Source organism: Aquarana catesbeiana, linkage group LG11 (genome assembly GCF_042186555.1).
Source record: "Aquarana catesbeiana isolate 2022-GZ linkage group LG11, ASM4218655v1, whole genome shotgun sequence".
Taxonomy (NCBI): Eukaryota; Metazoa; Chordata; class Amphibia; order Anura; family Ranidae; genus Aquarana; species Aquarana catesbeiana.
Window position 1 is genome coordinate 65,913,900 of NC_133334.1, and position 21,425 is coordinate 65,935,324.

Consider the following 21,425-nt stretch of genomic DNA (forward strand, 5'->3'; position numbering starts at 1 on the left):
CCGGCCAGGGTTGTGGGGATGAGGCCCTTGTCCTCATCAACATGGGGACAAGGTGTTTTGGGGGGCTACCCCAAAGCACCCTCCCAATGTTGAGGGCATGTGGCCTGGTACGGTTCAGGAGGGAGGGGGGGCCGCACTCTCGTCCCCCCCTCTTTTCCTGCGGCCTGCCAGGTTGCGTGCTCGGATAAGGGTCTGGTATGGATTTTTGGGGGGACCCCACGCCGTTTTTTTTTTTTTTTTTGGCGCGGGGTTCCCCTTAAAATCCATACCAGACCTGAAGGGTCTGGTATGGAATTTAGGGGGAACCCCACGTCATTTTTTTTTTTTAATTTTGGCCGGGGTTCCCCTTAATATCCATACCAGACCTGAAGGGCCTGGTATGGAATTTAGGAGGACTCCCACGTCATTTTTTTTTTTTAATTTTGGTTCGGGGTTCCCCTTTGGGGAATTCACATGCCGTTTTTATCAATGAACTTCTATGTGTATTGTCGGCAATGCAATAGCCGCGGGTAGTTTTAAATGAGTTTTTTCCTTCAAAATGTCATTTTGCTGTCAGACTGTTCTAAACACAGGAAACATGCGCCCCTTTACAGGCATACTATAGACACCCCCCAGGTACGAAATTTAAAGGGATATTACACTTTTATTGTTTGACTTTAAGCATTATTAAAATCACTGCTCCTGAAAAAACGGCCGTTTTTAAAACTTTTTTTTGCATTGATCCATGTCCCCTGGGGCAGGACCCAGGTCCCCAAACACTTTTTATGACAATAACTTGCATATAAGCCTTTAAAATTAGCACTTTTGATTATTCATGTTCGTGTCCCATAGACTTTAACGGTGTTCGCATGTTCGAACGAACTTTTTTCCTGTTCGCATGTTCTGGTGCGAACCGAACAGGGGGGTGTTCGGCTCATCCCTACCTGCCTACTCATTGGACAAAGAGTCATCCGTGGCATGAGAATAACCAGGCTGGTGGTGGGGAAGCAAACACAGAAAGCTGTAAAGCTGAACCAAGTAATAGGAGTGTCATCTTTTTGTCTATGCAACAAAGGTGTGTGAATCACAAGATTGGCTTAACATAAATATAAATCCTTTGGCAGAAAAAACAATTACATTTACATATTTCAGGTGTGTATTTAAAGGGGTTTTCCGGCCTCCCCCTCCAAAAATAAAAAGTCAGCAGCTACACATACTGTAGCTGCTGACTTTCAATAATAGGACACTTATCTGTCTTGAAATCCAGCGATGTCGGCACCCCAGCTGATGTTTCCATCAGCTATCGGGTGCTGCTGCTGTCATTGTCTGTAAGGGAACCCGGCAGTGAAGCCTTGCGGCTTCACAGCCGGGTCCCCACTGTGCATGCGCGAAGTGCCCTGCATTCTCTTACTGGCCCGGCAGCAGGGGAAGGAGGAGGAGGGGCCAAACTTCTGACGTACCTTCAACGGAAGTGGGGACAGGGTACCTGTCAAAAACAGTTACTCGCTCCCCCCCTCCCCGAAAGGTGCCAAATGTGGCACCGGGGGGTGGGGGGGAGGAATCAGATAAGCAGAAGTTCCTCTTTCCACTCCACTTTAATACAGAAATCAATTTAAGACATTCATCAATTGCTGCTTTTACTGTATATAGGATGTCTTTGCAATTATGATCAGGATATATTTTGTTTTGTCTCTATTTTTTTTCCCTGTTCTACCTGCCTCTCTTCTGTAATGGTGATGGTGACGTAAGGGAGCTACACTAAGCCATTATGGGGGTGACCAATGCGTACTCATATCATCAAACAGTCAGTAACCAATGATAGTAAATGATATTAGAAATGCTGGCCAGTGTCAGGGCTGGGCTCAGCCCTTCCTTCTCTGAGCTGGCTGCTCAGCTGTCGGCTAATTGCCAGCTCCTATCTCTCTCCACAGTTACCCAGCTGTTGATGATATCCTGCTCGTCAGTCCTGCCTACTTAAGCCGTCCAGTCCAGAGAAACTCTGCCTTTGCCTTGGTCAACATCACAGAGACGCCCTCCTGCGTTCCTGTTTAAAAGACTTTATTTGCTGACATCCCTTCTGGCTCCAGATCCTGCTTGCTGTTTCTCTACGTTGATAACAAGATAAAAACTACTCACAAAGGTCGAAGAAAAAATCGCATAGCAATGGCACAGGGGCAATTATTCCAGTGGTAGCAGTTTTCCAGGTCCCAGGAAGGAGGCATACGGACTACTGCTGGCTAACGCGTTTCGAAGGTTACCTTTCTTCATCAGAGCCTCTGATGAAGGCTCTGATGAAGAAGGGTAACCTTCGAAACACGTTAGCCAGCAGTAGTCCGTATGCCTCCTTCCTGGGACCTGGAAAACTGCTACCACTGGAATAATTGCCCCTGTGCCATTGCTATGCGATTTTTTTCTTCGACCTTTGTGAGTAGTTTTTATCTTGTTTTTAATTAAATAAATCTGTCAAGGATAATGCACTAGGCTGGTGCGCTCTTTTTTCTCTTCTTTTTATTTAACACTAGGACAATCCCATCCTTTGAGAGCAGCAAGGCCGAAATCCATAGTCCTTCTTGAACCCTTGGGACTTTTTAGCCAACACACCTGTGCGCAAGAGTATTTTTTGCTTTTTCTCTACGTTGATCCCTGACTTCTGGCTTGGCTGACTATCCGTTCCGGTTACTGAACTTTGGCTATGTTTTGACTACGTTTGTTCTTTTTACTTTTATTATTAAACAAGTGTTTACAAGTGTTAACTGTACTTCTGTCTCGGCCTGATTTAATGGTTTCTGACAGCCAGTTACTTAAAGTGTTACTAAACCCAGGACCCTGCAGTCACTATATCTGGTCTCCTACAGTACACAGAACATGGAGATGCAATTATTTTAGTAAATATAAACTGCTAAATACCCTTTCTCATCAGCAGTATTTAGCAGTCTTGTGACTTCTATCAGTGTCTGATTATCAGTGTCTGGTAAAGTGTAGGAGGAGTTTTCATTCTCCTCCGACTGTCTTATGAGGTTGCAGAATCCCTGAGCCTCTGTCTGGCCAGTGCTAATTGGCCCTGTGCCAATCACATGCACCATCCCAAGAAAAAAAAAAAAACTACACACCAAATTGAGCACGTGCAGATTGCCCCCAAAGCTCTGTACTGTCAACAGATGGACTGGGGACTGTGGAAGAAGGGGAGGATCAGAGAAGACAGGATCAAACAGTCTCTTTACACAATGTGCAGGATTACCCCCTTAGGCTCCACAGTGAGTATAATAAGCATGATTTACTGCATATACAGACTGATTTTACTGTTGTGAGTTTAGTAACATTTTAACAGTTTAATGGCAATTTTGAAAACTTTCCTACAGCCCCTAATAAAAAAAAAAAATAGAACAGTCAAATAAATGAGTTGCCCTGCTTTTTTTCTATAATTTCCAAGTTTTAAGTTGCCAAATGATCAAATGAAAGTTGAGATTGAAAGATTTTGTTTGACTGTCGTTGTGGTGCTTTTGATGAATTTTCATCATGACTTCAGTCAATCAAATCATTTCTGAGAACTGGCAACAATTATAACAGTGGGTTGCAGTCTGCTGCATTTTTTCATATCTTTACATATCTTACTTTTCTATTAAAAGCCAATGGAAAGCATTCAAAAATTAGCTGGTCTCACATGTCTCAGTTTTCAGTGATATCTAACCAATTTTCATGCACTTGGGAATTGCACATACAAGTAACCACCAGAAACGAATCATTCACCTGCAAACTCAATCAACTACAAGCATTGAGAACTTGAAACTGGGCAAAAAATTTACTTTGAATGTCAATACAGTTTATTGAAACATTCAATCAAAAGGACTAAAAATCAGATTTTGAGCGGATTCGATTGAGACAATTTGTCTTTCATTTCTTTGCAGTCAAAATCATAATTTTCTGTCTTTGATTGCTTTGTGATTTCAACTAAAATTTGAATGAAAAATGTAATCTCTCAATCAATCAATCAAAATATATGCAATATATATGGCCAGCTAAGGCACCTTTCACACAAATGTTTCGATCTGGTCTGCCTGTCCGTTTTATAGGCGGAACCCATTGGACCATCCATAGCGCTCTATAGAGCGGCGGATGCCCGCCAAATCCTGGGCCGCCAAACCCAGACAGATGGGTGGATCGGATGACAGTTTGATGGAAACGGGCAGGAGGTCGATTTCCATCTTATCACCCCATAGAGGAGAGCGGGCTCAGCAAAGCAGAGCGGATACGGACCTGTCATCCACATGCTCTGCGGGGATCACCCGCTCCTCCTATCAGCATGTTGATTGCACTGCAGAAAAACTGATTGGCTCCTTGTGCAGCTTCTCCCTCCCTCAGTTGTACCGGGACTGCAATGTGCTAATAACAAATCAAATTTAGATATTTACTGTACACTGCTTCCATTTAAAAAAAAATACATTTAGGATGTATTAATGAACACAGATCTGCAATATCTTGTGTCTTTTATATCCATGTGGAGGTACACTTTAATATTATTACATTTTAATTATTTATAATAGAATATTTAAGTCATAACAATTATTATTATTTATTCATTATTAATAAACACAGTAATACATTTACTTGAAAATCCCATCAGTATATTCCAGAAATAACTGTATATTAAAGAGGATCTTTACTTAGTACCGCAATAATCTGGCTGAGTTGGCAACTTCTTAATTAGTGACAGATTTAATGATTCGCCTATGAAATCGTAAGACAGTTGGAGATAGATCTAGCTTAGTTTGCTTTAAAAGTAAAGCATTACCACTATAACAGTCTTTTCTGGATGTCAAATGATAAGTTACCCGTGGGAATAGCTAGGTAATTAGGTGCTTATTTATTTATTAATGTGATGGAATGGTAAACAATGAAGCTCCAGGTTACTTTCAGAATTTGTTTCTATAGCAAAAAGTCTAGTTAATCAAAATGGATGACAGAAGAGAAAGCGTTTGAATAAATCAAATCACTAATCTACCCTTAAAGCTGAACTCTAGAATTCTCACTATTGCATACCGTACTTACAGTAGACCAGCTTGGACCAATGCGAATATGCAGGTTTCATACCTGAGAGGCCGCTGGGGAAGCTGACCATCACTGTAGAAGTCAGAATGTTTACAGTGATAGCAGTGGCGGCTGGTGCTCAAAATTTGGGGGGGGGGGTGCAAACAAACTGAAAAATACTGAACCCCCCCCATCAATTGCAGCCTCACTGTGCCCATCAATTGCAGCCTCACTGTGCCCATCAATTTCAGCCTCAGTGTGCCCATCAAATGCAGCCATTGTGCTGACTCAGGAAACGCGTCGCATGTGTGTGATGCCATCGCTCCTCGCCTGGACTGTTTGCCTTCCAAGCCTCATTCTGGTAATCCTCCATCGTTGCTGGCCGGTGGATACAGCGCTATTGAAAGACCAGTCTGATGACACAGATCCATGGCCAGGATGAGTGACTTCACGGACCCTTTTGGTTACAGTTGGGACTCCTATATGTCTTTTTAATTCTACTGAAATGTGAGTGCAATCCTTGTTTCTGCTTTAATTAAATTGTTTTTAAGTCTGCACCCAGAGGCGCCTCCGTTTCTTGTTGTTTTTTTTGTGCCCATCATATGCAGCCATTGTGCCCATCAAACGCAGCCACTGTGCCCATCAAATGCAGCCACCTGTGCCCATCAAACGCAGCCACTGTGCCCATCAAATGCAGCCACTTGTGCCCATCAATTTCCGCCACTGTACCTATCAAACGCAGCAACTGGGTCCACCAAATGCAGCCACTTGTGCCCATCATATGCAGCCACTTGTGCCCATCAATTGCCGCCACTGTGCCCATCATTTACTCCCACTGTGCCCCATCAAACGCAGCCACTGTGCTATATCAAATGCTGCCAGTGTGCCCCCCGCCGGCCAGCCATCTGCACTTACCTGGTTTGGTGGGACAGCTCCTCGATGTCTTCTCCCATCCTCTCTTCCCATCCTCTGCTATGATTGGACGCCTGGCTTTTCTAACACAGCTGAGTGACCAGCATGGCACTCGCAGGTGACCTTTTTTGATGCTTATTAAAGCCTATGGCTCTAATCAGGGGCTTCAAAACCACCCCCGGCGCTCTGCGCCAGAAAAGGGGCCGGGCCCCTTAATAGGGGGTGGCAGCGGCGACCATAGATAGATTCATGCAATGCATGAATCTATCTATTGGTGATAGAGGGGGTGGCAGGAGAGAGAGGGCGGCACCCGTGCACCCTTATGGATGCACCGCAACTGAGTGATAGCCTCCCTACATATGTGGCTGGGAGGTTTTAATATAGGCAATTGAGCAGCAAGTTTACCTCCCCTTGACTGTGCAGCCACAATTTAAAATGGCCACCGGCCATGTTAGTACACATTACTGCGGTCTCAACAAGTTGTGGTCAACAGCCAGTACTGCCACAGAATGGAGTTGATTTACTAAAGGCAAATAGAAGGTGCACTTTGCAAAGTGCAGTTGCACTCTACAAGCGTAATTGCTCCAGAGCTTAGTAAATGAGGTAAAGCTTCACTTTCCAAAGAATACCCAATCACGTGCAAGCAAAATAAAAAAACAGCATTTTTGCTTACACATGATTGGATGATGTAAGTCACCAGAGCTTCTGCTCATTTACTAAACACTGGAGCAACTGCACTTACAGAGTGCAATTGCACTTTGCAAAGTGCACAGTCTATTTGATTTTAGTAAATTAACCCCTCTGTGTCCTATTTAAAGGAGAAGTACAGCTAAAGCTCGTTTGGCTTTACTTCTCCTGTGGGTGACAGGAGTGCAGCTCGTTATGCACTCCTCTGCCTGTTGGTCCAGGCTTGGGTAAGATCGCAACAATAAACCGACACCTGGGTCAGCCTTTCTGCGAGCTGTTAAGAGCTTGAGCCGGCCACTCCCCCCAACCAGAGCCCAGCACTCCAGTAAGTGAGGAGGGGCAGAGCAGACAGCAGTGAATGACGGTCACCAGCTCTCTGCTTGGGGGACCCTGAGAACCGAGTGATCTGCAGTGTTTGATCACTCGGTTCTCAGTGTTACAGCAGGAGGGGGACAGATGCAGCATCCACCTAGGTAAGTAGGATTCTGCAATTAAAAAAAAAAAAAAACATACTATTCTTTTCAGTAAATAGAGCCATTCTTCAACCTCAACCCAACCTCTTGGCTCATACTTGCGGAGTGGTATTCCCATTCACAATCCCCATTCAGCTTAAAAAAAAAAAAGCCAAAAAAAAACAGGCATTCAGGAGGCAATCGTATTGCCCCTGCATATCACTTTTCAAGGAGTGCTACTCCTGTAAACAAGCCATAAGAAGTAACTAATTACTGCCTTTGACTCATACCAGTCCTGCTCCCAGTTGTGGCTAAATTGAAATACAAAGGATAGTTTAAATTAAATATGGGCGGCACAGTTGTGTAGTGGGTAGCACTCTCACCTAACAGTAAGAAGGCTCGCTGGTTCGAATCCCAACCACGACACTACCTGCCTGGAGTTTGTATGTTCTCCCTGTGCCTGCGTGGGTTTCCTCCGGGTACTCCGGTTTCCTCCCACACTCCAAAGACACGCTAGTAATTAATTGGATCCTGTCTAAATTGTCCCTATTATGTATGAATGTGAGTTAGGGACCTTAGATTGTAAGCTCCTTGAGGGTAGGGACTGATGTGAATGTATAATGTATATGTAAAGCGCTGCGTAAATTGACGGTGCTATATAAGTACCTAAAATAAATTAAATAGCATGTGTTTTTTATCACTTTAAATATTTAATCAGGGGTACGAACATGGCCTATGTTAGTATTTACAGAACAGAAGCAGGTAGGGATCTCTAGATGTGATTACTTTAGTTGATCTGCAGTTTTTTTTTTTTTTTTATAAATCCAGAGTTTCACTTCAAAACAGATGCGATACATTTCATTTTTGTTTTTCCTATGAAAAACAAGGCTGGAGAGAACATCATGATAAATTACGTCACTGCCCCCTCCAGCCAATCACTGGATATGTTGTGTTAAGATTGAAATGCCTCAGCTGTCAAACACTATTCAGTAGCTTTGCATAGAAATGCAATTATTCCAAGAGGATTATAACACAAATGGCTTCAAAATTCTGTTTTGAGGTTCTGCTGGTTAATCTTGTTAGTGAAGATATTCCAAGACTTGCAGGACTTTCCAGTCTTGGAGAGAGGTTTTAGGGCTGGACACAGCTCAATCTATTTACAACATAGGCAGCGACTTTCCTGGAAAATGCAGCTAATAAAACCTCCTATTGTTGACATACACCAGATGAATGTGGAAGTAGATACCACAAATGTCATTTGACCAGGATGCATATTTCTGGAGACTAACTTTAGTATCCCAGATTAAAGGACACACTTTACACACGCTGTACTTTACATCTCTTGAACGAAATCACTGTAGATCATTGCATCTTAAACATGTCACAATCTGGCCCCCAGCTACATCTCTATCCTTGTCACAAAATACCAACCTAATCGTTCTCTTAGCTCCTCCCAAGACCCCCTGCTCTCAAACTTCCTTGTCACCTCATCCCATGCTCGCCTTCAGGACTTCTCCAGAGCCTCCCCCATCCTCTGGAATGCTCTACCCCAATCCTTCCGACTTTCTCCTACTTTATTCACTTTCAGACGATCCCTGAAAACTCATCTCTTCAGAGAAGCCTATCTGGCCCCCACCTAACAACTGTACATTTATCTTCTCAATCAGCACATCACCCACAGTTATTACCTCTTGTATCTCTTGACCTTCCCTCTTAGATTGTAAGCTCTAAGGAGCAGGGCCCTCTGATTCCTACTGTATTAAAGTGTATTGTATTTGTACTGTCTACCCTCAAGTTGTAAAGCGCTACGTAAACTGTTGGCGCTATATAAATCCTGTATAATAATAATAATAATAAAAGGTGGGCAATTCATACTAAGTACACAACAAAAGCAGAGGTTAGCTTCAGAAAACTGCATGTCAAAAGCATCCATTCATCACTGGATAAATGCCACAGACATTATGTTCAAATCTGAATAATAAGGCCTGTTTATAAAGCAGCAGTATAGATTTATTGATTTAGAACCCGTTTATAAAGTAGTGATATAGTCTTATTGATTTAGGGGATATTTATAAAGCAACGTTATAGCTTTATCGATTCAGGTCCGAATTTGTGAAGCAGTGGTATAGCCTAATTGATTTAGATCCCCATTTATAAAGCAATGGCATAGCCATATTGATTTGGGGCCCATTTATAAAGCAGTGCTATAACCTTATTGATTTAGCTCCCATTTATAAAGTAGTGGTAAGGCCTTATCACAACCACCACCATACATTCATAAAGTACAACATCAATTGAAGTAAGCAGAGTGGGGGAAAAAAAGCTAGTAGGAAGAGGAGTCATGTGTGGTAAGAAATATACATGCCGGGGGCAGGAGGCGGAGCCTAGCAGAGCAGACATGCATTGTTAGAGCTCCACACCGCTGAGGAGAGAAGAGAAGGACAAAGCGGAGCCTGCAGGCTCAAAAGGTATCCATTTGAACCTTTTTGCCCCTGGGAACAAACTGTGAAAGTTTGGGAAGGAAATATGGTACTGGGAGGAAACCGTGGCAGAAATAAAAATCACCTCACAAAGAGCTCACAGGCACTCACTGCAGCTGAAGCAGCTCCAGTCACCTCACAAGATACAGCATCAGGGCGCTCTCACAGACAGAAAATGTCACAGCAAGACTCTCCATTTGAGTCAGATACAGAACAAATCCTCTCACAAACTTCTCCACAAGCCTCCTCAGTATCCCCAGTAATATTATTACAATTTGAAAAGATGCTTCATAAGGCTTTAAAACAAACCTCAGACCAAATAACAAAAAGCCTAACCAAAGAAATAAGAGAGCTGGGAAACCGCACCGCAGCCTTAGAAATAAAAATGGATGAAATTGAAATTACAACCCAAGAAAATATAACAGAATTGGAACAATTAAAAAAAGAGAATTTAATACTTCAAACTAAGCTCGAAGATTACGAAAATAGAGCCAGACGTTCAAACTTACGCATAAGGGGAATACCTGAAACTGTGACAGACCTGCAATTTACTATTACTGCTCTATTACAAGAACTAAAGCCAGATATCCCTATTGAACGTTTAGAACTGGACAGAGTACACAGAGCCCTCACAGCCAAAAAGAAAGATGGACCCCCACGTGATATAATCACAAAATTTCATTATTACAGAACGAAAGAACAAATACTAATTGCTGCAAGAGAAAAAAAGGAACTTAATTTTCAAGGACACAATTATCAAATTTTTGCTGACCTATCCCAACTTACTATTACTAAAAGACGATCCATGAAACCCCAACTAATGGAACTGCAACGCCACAACATTATGTATCAATGGGGCTTCCCCTTTTCAGTCAGATTTAACTACCAAGGTACAATTTACAGAAGCAGATCAGCAGATGAACTACAACAAACCCTTTTAAAATTAAATCTGACAGAACCCACAAGCAGCAACTCTCCCACACGCAGAAGAATGGCATCATCTTCACCTTCAGGCAGCACCCAGAAAATTTCAGAACAAAATGGGAATCATCATTCTCACAAAAGAGGCCGTTATGCCACATCATCCATGGACCAAGAAGATTCAATGGACTGACATCCTAATTCCTGATATCTCTTCATTTATTATACTAAGAGATGGTTCTCTATAAAAAACCTATATTTATAACTGAATGTAACTGCATTCTGATAGTCACACACTGTGTGGGATCATGTTACATTCCAGTTATATTTCTTATTACTTCTGATTCATATAGCCTTAGAATATATAAGTGAAATAAGGAAATTCTTGTTCAGTTATATATTATCAGGTAATAACAATAGATTTATTACTTTTTAGGACAAATATGTTCAATAATCCAGAAGTAATGGAAGCTTTTTCTTTCTTTTCTTAAAACAAATATATTATTACCTAACTAGTTCCTAGAATTATGTTTTTGTTTATTCTAATCTGAAGCAATACAACCTCAATTTTATGAGTTAACATATCTAAACAGTTACGTATGAATAAAATATGTAATTGTTTACTCTAAAAGGGTTAAAATCCCAAAATAATTCAAACTATCTTCATCAATACCAAAGTTATTAACAGTACCTTTCTAACTGAATTATTTAGCCTAGGGCAAGACTAACCATATACAACCACCCTGGAATAAATAATTTCAACAAAAACTATATTCTGCACTCCAATTAATGAAACATCATTTTGAATGTCTTTTGACATAGCACTTCTCTCCTGTAAGCGGAAGATCCGTGTACCCCCGTTAGCCCTCCTCATTCTCCCAACCATATTATGTGGGAGTGTGACGAAGGCACTTATTCCCCTGAGAGAGATATTTATTCTCTTTCATGGGTAAATTGTGATTACTTGCAAAAAATAATTTATACAATGTATCATCTAATCTCATATGTTTTTTGTTTACTCTTTACTCCAGAATTCACTGGTTTCTTTTCTATCTATTCATCTCTTCAGTCCACACAGGTTGATCTGCGCAGTCAACTCTGCATAACAAAAAGTAAGTCAAAACTATTTGATCTATTGCCATGGCACCACTGAATATACTTTCCCTGAATGTTCAGGGAATAAATGTCCCACAAAAAAGGACCAAAGCCTTCCGTACTTTCCATAACAAGAAGGCTCACATAGTATGCCTCCAAGAAACACACTTCACCAAAGATTCTACTCCAAAATATATTTCTCCTTTTTATCAACAAATTTACACGGCTTCTGCCTGTACCAAGCAAAGGGGAACTCTAATTGCATTTCACCGATCCACACCATTCACCTTATCATCAGAAATTAAAGACCCAGAAGGTAGATACCTGATACTCATGGGTTATATAATGGATACAGCAATCACGGTGATTTCCTACTACGCTCCTAACAAACAACCTACACCATTCCTCTCACATATATTACAAGTGATTAATACACACACAAAATAGGAACAGTGATAATGTGTGGGGATTCGAACCAGGTCCTCCTCCCATTTCTAGATAAATCACCTTTTACACCATCCAAAATAACCTCTAGATTACCTTTTTCTCAACTTCTTTCCAAATACAATCTGGTAGATTCATGGAGAGAAAGTAACCCAATGAAAAAGAAATTCACTTATTTCTCGCACCCTCATCAAACCTTCACCAGAATAGATCATATTTTTCTAACAATAGGAATGATACCAGAAATTATTGCATCAGATATAATTCCGATTCCGTGGTCTGACCATAATGCAGTATACACTACTATAGCCTCAGCCATACCAAAAGCGCATGACCCAACGTGGTACTTACCGGACATAATGCTCAAACACCCACTACATCAGATGGCCATTGAACAAGCTTTAAAGGAATACATATCAATTAATAATACAACAGACATCTCCCCAATAACACTGTGGGAAGCTCATAAGCCTGTCTTGCGTGGTACAATACAAAGACAAATGGCACTATTTAAACGGGAACGCAAAAATCTAGCAAAAAAACTAGAACTCAATTTTAATGCAGCCTACATATCATTTCAAGATAATCCATCTCAGAGTACAAAATCTCATCTGGAAAAATCTAGATTGGAATACGATCTATTTCTCACTGAGTCAGTTGATAAATCCCTCAAACGCTCCAAACACAATTTCTACATGAATACAAACAAACCAGGTACATATTTGGCTCGGGCATTAAATTCAACTAACAAATCTTTCAAACCAATACGTTTGAAATTATCAAAAAATGTTTACACTTGTAATCCAGTTAAAATAGTCCATAAATTTCACTCACATCTCGCAACTTTATACAAGACAAACAATGAATTTAATCCTACAGAGGCTGAATCCTTCTTCTCAAAAATAACCTTACCTGAGTTATCTCAGAATCAAAAAAGCAGTTTGGATGAGCCTATAACTATAGATGAAGTTGCTAACGCCATAAAAGACCTAAAACTTAACAAAAGACCAGGCCCAGACGGCTACTCGGCTTTATACTATAAAACATTCTCAGAAATACTCTCTCCCATTCTCACTGAAACTTTTAACAAACTTCTAGATGGACATTCTTTTCGGCAAGAAACACTAATGGCAATTGTTTGTATGATCCCAAAACCCCTTTCTGATGATACTTCCTGTGTGAATTATCGGCCTATCTCTCTGTTAAACCTCTATATTAAATTATTAGCAAAAATAATAGCAAAACGCCTCAATAGCATTATAGGAAAATTAATACATAGAGATCAAGTAGGCTTCATGCCAAATAGACAGGCAGGCGATAATATACGCAGGGCAGTGTTATTGGCACATATTGCTAAAAAACGGAAAATCCCTTTATGTTTTCTATCTCTCGATATTAAGAGGGCATTTGACACAGTATCCTGGCAATATATGCAATATTCATTACAAAAATGGGGTTTTGGACCCCACTTTTTAACATGGATCAAAGCATTATATAATAAACCCAAAGCCTATATAAAATATGCTGGATACAAATCTGAAGCCTTTAATATCGAAAGAGGTACCCGACAGGGTTGCCCATTATCTCCCTTATTATTTGCCCTTATGCTCGAACCCATGGCCCAATACATCAGAACAAACCAAACTATAACTGGCATTGAAGTAGGAGGTATTACACACAAATTATGTATATTTGCAGACGATATATTACTTTTTCTATCATCACCACAGGTCTCTGGTCCTAACTTAATACCAGCTCTTGATGGGTTTGCAGCCCTATCCGGCCTTATGATTAATCCTAAGAAATGCCTAGTGCTTAATATTTCACTCACAAACATGGAATTGATCCCGGCTAGGGCTGCACTCCCATTCACATGGGCAGAAAAATCAATCCCATATCTTGGAATTCATTTAACAGCATCTCATTCTGACTTATTCTCAACCAATTATCCTCCTGTATTAAGACAGATCACAAATCTAATAAAACAATGGTCGCAACTTCCTTTATCCTGGATAGGGAAGATTAATGCAATCAAAATGACTATTCTACCCAAATTGCTTTATCTATTCAGAGTCCTCCCTATTCCAATTCCTTCCTATTTTTTGAGAATAAAACAAAAAAGAGCAACTTCGTTTATATGGGGCTCTTCTAAACCACGTATACCTATACACACACTACATCTTCCCAAAAATAAAGGAGGCCTGGGATACCCTAATTTTACTAACTACTACAGAGCAGCACATTTGGCCAGTCTGTCCAAATACCATGCAAAACAGGAAATCCCATTATGGGTATTTATAGAGGCTTCATAAAATGACCCTCTATTAATATCAAATTTATTATGGCTTGATCCTAAAGACCGCTTTAAAATTCATAATCCCATAACTAAACACTTCTTATCTCTCTGGGATAAACTAAAAACCAAATATCAGTTACAATCTCCACACAATCCTCTCCTTTCTTTTATCAGAAATCCGGCCTTTTATCCGGCATGGATCTACCCAAATTCTTTTAAAGCTTGGACAACATCAGGCATTCAGACACTAAATGACTTCATAGCATCTAAATCATTCCTTTCATTCCCATCGCTTAGAGAAAAATATGATCTACCAAATTCTGAGATATTTAGATATCTCCAAATCAAAAATTTCTATACACCATTCCTAAAGGGGGATACACCATTATCCCAATTATCCATTTTTGAATCAATCTGTACAAAAGATCCATTTGCTAAAGGTACAATTTCATCACTTTATAATCAATTATATGGAGTAGCAAATCTTAATAGACCCTCTTACGTTCAGAGGTGGGAGGAGGACCTGGGACGAACTTTAGAAGACACGGACTGGTCTAACATATGGCTCACATCTAAGTCATCTTCACCCAACATCTTAGCACTGGAGACAAATTATAAAGTCCTAACTCGCTGGTACCTTGTACCCGCTAGAGTGGCAAAATATTCACCTAATACCTCAGCTCTTTGTTTTCGAGGATGCCCAGAAATAGGCACATATTTACACATATGGTGGACGTGCCCAGTAATCCAAACCTTCTGGAAGGAAGTCTTCGTGATTGCATCTAAAATATTTAAAAAAATAATACAACCAGATCCATATTTAACTTTACTTAATCTAAAACCCAGAATGGTTAACACTCTCTCAATTCAAACTTATGATCCAACTAATAACGGCTGCAAAACAAACAGTGGCCAAGGCATGGAAATCTCCTACATTGGTACTAGCAGAAACAATTCACAGAATGAATAATACAATGTCCCATGCTAAGATGGTAGCCATCGATCAAAATCAAATTCCAAAATTTGAAAAACTTTGGCATCCTTGGATAAAACAACAGTTCCTGTCAAACTTCAATGACTCTGTCCTGTTGCCATGGTAACAGATTAAATGACTTACAGAGACACCCATTCTAAGGCTTCAAAGAGAACTAAAAAGAATAATAAACTGACGAGCGGGACAACCTTGTGGACCATACCTCTACCTTTCAACCCTTTTTCTTCTTTCTCTTTCCTTTTCTCCACCTTACGATTAAAGCTCATTATCAGAATTTATTTGACCTATATACACTCTACTTGTAAACAATATGTATAGTAGGTATAAATCATTTAAATAACTACAAAAGTAACTAAGGAAATGATATATATCTTTAATTTAGGTTTACGTGAACCCAATGTTTAATATTTGAAATTTCATGATATTTACCTATATAAACCCTACTGTAAAACAATGAGCTTACTTTATAGATCCTTGTAAACTTACTTTATGTATCTTTATAACATTGTATACTCAATAAACTTCTTTTGACAAGGAAATATACATGCCTGCTCAAGACGAATTAAAGTGTTACTAGATGAGGAACCACATTAGAACCGGTGGCCAAGACATGCCTGCTAGGGAGTATGGAGGAATGTAAAGTCCCGGGAGGGACGGGTTGGGAGGGAGGGGATGGGGCGATAAAGTAATAAATGTTTGAAGTATTGCAAAATATTACATAATGTATCACGATGTTGTAACTTCTTTTTGCTATTTGAGAAACAATAAAAAAAGTATTTAAATAAAAAGAAGTGTTACTAAACCCAGGACCCTGCATTCACTATAGCTGGTCTCCCACAGTACACAGAACATGGAAATGCAATCATTTTAGTAAATATAAACTGTTCAATACCTTTTCTCATCAGCAGTTAGAGCAATCTTCTGACTATCTATCAGTGTTTGGTTAAAGCTTGTAGGAGGAGTTTTCATCTTCCTCTGATTGTCCTATGAGGCTGCAGAACCCCTGACCCTATGTCTGGACTGCGCTGATTGGCCCTGTGCTAAATACATGCACTCTCCCAAGAAAAATAAAAACTCTCTAGCAATACACACTAAACTGAGCATGGGCAGCTTGTCCCAAAGGCTCTGTTCTATCAGAAGAAAGATTGGTGACAGTGGAAGAAGAGGAGGATTACCCCTTAGGTTCCACAGTGAATATAACAAGCATGCTTTACTGTATATATACAGGCTGATTTTACTGTTGTGGGTTTAGTAAAACTTTAAGATGTTTTTTTTTTGCAAAATTTAAGAACATATTTTTTTTTTATGAATTTACACATCTAAGTCAATATTTGTAATGATATAATTTCATGCTTTTACCAAGGAACATTGTAATCTTTGTATCTTCTTTATTAGGTGAACTATGGACATTAGTTAACCACTTCTGTAATGTCATTGCCATTAGCAATTGAATATATAATGAGTCCCACTGTCTCTCCTAAACCAGGCTTGAGAATAGGGTAGAGCCCTGAAACGCATTGCCTAACAACGGTTTTGGAAGCAAATCTCCCCCTGAAGCCTGTTTAGGCAACTGAAGAAATCTGTGGACCATCTCTGAGCTGTCCCGGGTTGCGGGTTGCTGTTGCTGGCTGTCAACTCTATCCTTGAGCCCCTCCACTAACCAGGGTCTGCCGAGTTAGATGCTATTGCTGCATCCTCACATTGCTTCAACTGTGCTATCCAATGATTACTTTACCATGAGTGTTTTAAACAAATGGATTATTAAAAATCCTCCTTTTAATTTTTCCCTTCTGTTCTCAGTGCTGGATCTTCATGAACATCAGGATCAGTGGGTTCACTTATCCTCGCCTTACCACATTTATTAAAGACAAATAGGCTATTGTAAAGGAAGTTACACTGTGCATGATATTTTTCTCCTGAGCTCAGTGAATGTGGTGAAATGTTACATTGCAAAGAATACCCAATCATGTGCAAGGAAAAAAAAAAAGAGAAAACGTATGTCAAGGGCGCTCAGAATGTCAAGACCAGGCAGATAGTGTCTTTATTGGATGGATGAAGTGGTCTTCAAACACTTAGGGCTGCATTCAAAGAGGGAAGCAATCTCTAATAGAAAACAAATAAAAGAAAAAAAAAGGAGCCTCTAAGTGCAGAATTAAAACTTTTAATATCTCCAAACAAGATTAAAAACACTTACAGAATGAAGGATAAGAAGAGGCATAACAAGTAGACTCTCAAGAATTAGTGTGAAGAATTGCCACCATCCCTAAATAATACAAAAAGAACCTCGTATAGATGGGATTTTAAGGGCAAAATTAATAGCAAAAAAAAAAAAAATTATTAAAAGAAGAAATAAATTTTATTTATACAAAAGTTAAAAAGACAATTTTATACAAGAAAACATGTGCTTAGACAAGTACAATTGTGGTGTGTTACAGAAATGACAAAAAGTTATTAAATCCAACGCGTTTCGAAATAATTGACTTTAGTAATCTTCTTCAGGGATAAATTTTTGCCATTATCTGAAAGGCACAAAATGTAATGTAAATATACATATGTTTTCATAGCATATATATAGAATCTATGCTGTAATACAAAAAACTCACAAAATAGTGATTGACATAAAGGTTTCCAATGGATCATCAGACATTCACCCGATCTATATCGGTCTTTAATCGTGCAAAGGAACCCCCAGATATTAGAATCCAACAAGAGGCGCCAAATTGAGAAAAACGGCGAACTGTTTGAATAGATTAAGAAGGACGATATTGTAGAATCTATGGAAAGGACACATAGCAAGTGGTAAACATATAGGAAAAAAAAAACAACAAAAACAAAAACAAAAACCTTACATGAAATGCAGGAATTTTTACGCCGTTCCACTCAGGAAGTATATGATGGTTCTTTTTGTGGAAGAAGCATAACATGGATGTATGAAACAGGTGATCTGGCATCAAGAGGTCCCAGTGTATCACAGCTTTCCAGGGATAACAATATGCAGCAGCAGAAGGTCCCAGGATATGCTGGTTAGGAAAAAAAAAACAGCATTCTTGCTTGCACATGATTGGATGATGGTTCCCAGAACTTCACCTCATTCACTGAGCTCTTGAGTAAATTCCCTTACAAAGTGCAATTTTTTTTGGAAAGTGCACTGTTTATTTGGCTTTGGTAATTTAACAGTATTGTGATTATTATGAACTGACCGTTCTTGTGGACTTCTATGAACTGATCAGTCCATGGTTAATACACAATACTGTGCACTGCTATATCTTTGTCTTTATTCCAACACAAAAAGAGACTGAATACTTGGCTTTTGATCTGCCAACACTGCCAAAACAAAACTGCTCCACTCAAGACAAGAGAAATCCTCCACTAAAGTTCCCTTTTAACCTCTTCAGCTCTGGAAGATTTACCCCCTTCATGACCAGGCCATTTCTTTTTTTTTTGCGATACGGCACTGCATTACTGACAATTGCGCGGTCATCTCTGTACCCATATAAAATTGATGTCCTATTTTTCTCACAAATAGTTTTCCTTTAGTGGTATGATTTGGTATGATTGATGGTATTGATCAACTCTGTATTTTTTATTTGTTGTGCTATAAACAAAAAAAGGCCAACAATTATAAAAAAAATAACAATATTTTTTACTTTCTGCTACAAAAGCTATCCAATAAAAACATTTACAAAATCAAATTTCGTCATCAATAAAAGCCAATATGTATTTTGCTACATGTTTTTGGTAAAAAAAACATCCCAATAAGCGTATATTGATTGGTTTGCGCAAAAGGTATAGAGTCTACAAACTAAGGGATATTTTTATGGAATTTTTATTTATTTAATTTTTTTTTACTAGTAATGGCGGCGATCAGCGACTTATAGCAGGACTGCGACATTGCAGCGGACACATCGGACACTAAGTGGTGGTTTTGATACTTTTTTGGACCAGTAAAACTAATACAGTGATCAGTGCTAAAAAATATGCACTGTCACTGTACTAATGACACTGGCAGGGAAGGGGTTAACATTAGGGCGATCAAAAGGTTAAATGTGTCCCTAGGGGTTGCTTGCTAACTGTGGGGGATGTGCTTTAACTGTGGGAAGACAAAGGTCTGTGTTCCTGCTTAGCAGAAACACAAGATCTCTGTCTTCCCAACAGGCCGCCGTTCTGCCTCTGTCGGGAGCGATTGGGGGGTCCCAGCAGACATTGGGTCCACTGGACCTGCTGATTGGCTCCCGCTGTGTCCAATCACAGCAAGAGCAGGTAACCCGGGAGGGCAGAATGCAGGAAATGTATGTGGGGCGGTCAGCAAGAGGTTAAAGAGATTCCAGTGATTGAAGAACCTACAGACACTGACACTTCCTGGAGTGTTTCATTCTGGTGCCCCATTTAAAGTGCATGTAACATAACTTTGTAACTTTACATATGCTCAGTGAAGTGACTGGCTTTAGGTGATACAGAGAGATGAAGCAAATCTTCCTACACAAGTACCTGTTTATCTGCAGCAATCTCTTCAATGTGTACAGTTTACATAGCTTTTCTGAGCTTCCAGAAACAAGGAGGTGGGGATCTGACGTCACACACTGCACAGCTCAGAAGAGAGAGCTGAGTGTAATCTGAGACCTGAGTGGAGGGAATGGACCCACTCCCTCTACGCAGTCTCATAGGGAAAGGATGACATGCAGATAGTTGAGAAACGAGGCAGCAGACAGAAGTCACACCCAGCGTTTTGTATTGAGGCAAGCACCCTATGTACTGTATGGATATGCTTTGTTCATTTTTTTTGAGTCAGAGGTTTACAACCACTTTAAGCAACAGTTATTATATAATTTCCATGAAAAAGAGTATGCATTTTGCCAGAAAGCTAGAGTTGGATGTTAAAACAAAAGTATAGACACATATACAGTAAGTACTAGTTTAACGCAGTTATACTGAATTTGAATTAAAATAACTTTGAATGTATTTTTGAATAGTATCTCAGTTCACCTTATCAGTTTGCTGTGCTGCTGTTCCTTCACTATTGAGTCACAAGGTAGGGTGGTCAGGATAAGAAAATTGGATGAACAGAATAATATGTTGTTTGGCAGATAAGACAGTTCACATATTTAAGCTTAGACCCCTTTCACACCGAGCCGCCTAGGGCATCAGCGATATTTTTAGCACCACTTTACGGTCGTTTTAGCGGCACTTTTCAGAAAAGGGGTTAAATCCGCCCGCAAAATGCCGCCGGAGCGGCATTTTGCCAGCGGTATCACAGCGCTGGCTCATTGATTTCAATGGGGAGCAGCGGTGGAGGAGCGGTGAGTTCACCGCTCCTTCACCGCTCCAAAGTAGCTGCTTGCAGGACTTTTTGTGACGCCCTGCCAGCACACCGCTCCAGTGTGAAAGCCCTAGGGGGGCTTTTTTCAGGTGCTATGTAGGCGCTATTTTTAGTGCTGTAGTGCCTGAAAAACGCCCACAGTGTGAAAGGGGTCTTATAATTGGTTGTCTGCCTTCATTTCCACTTTAAGGGCTCATTCAGACTGTGTTTTAGATGCTTGTACACCGTACATATGTAACCTTTGTGTAATGTTTACATGCATCCAGTGGTACATGACCCCTATTGGATGCTGGGACATAGGCAGCTCCTGCTGCCTACTGTCCTTGGTTGCTAGGACACAGGCATCTTCTTCTGCCTAGCATCCTTGGTTGCTAGGATAAAGGTGGCTCCTGCTGTCTAGAATCCTCGGATGCTTGGTTGCAGGTGGCCATTCAGAGATGACATGTAAACATCAATACTGTAAAACCAAAGGTGAAAATGCCACTGACTACACATTGTTGAAATTTACATGTCAGCCAGTGGTGACCACTAGGTCGCAATAATGCTCTACACTTGTATACCTGTAAATGGTACACAAACATTTACATACATACAGTGTAAAAGAATGTTATGGCCCCGGATGCATGTCCTATTTTTTTATGCTGCTGAATGCAGCACAATACTACTGCCCTGGACACAACTGTCAGTGTCTGAATGAACCCTTATGCCCTGTACACACGGTCGGATTTTCCGATGGAAAATGTGTGATAGGACCTTGTTGTCGGAAATTCTGACCGTGTGTAGGCTCCATCACACATTTTCCATCGGATTTTCCGACACACAA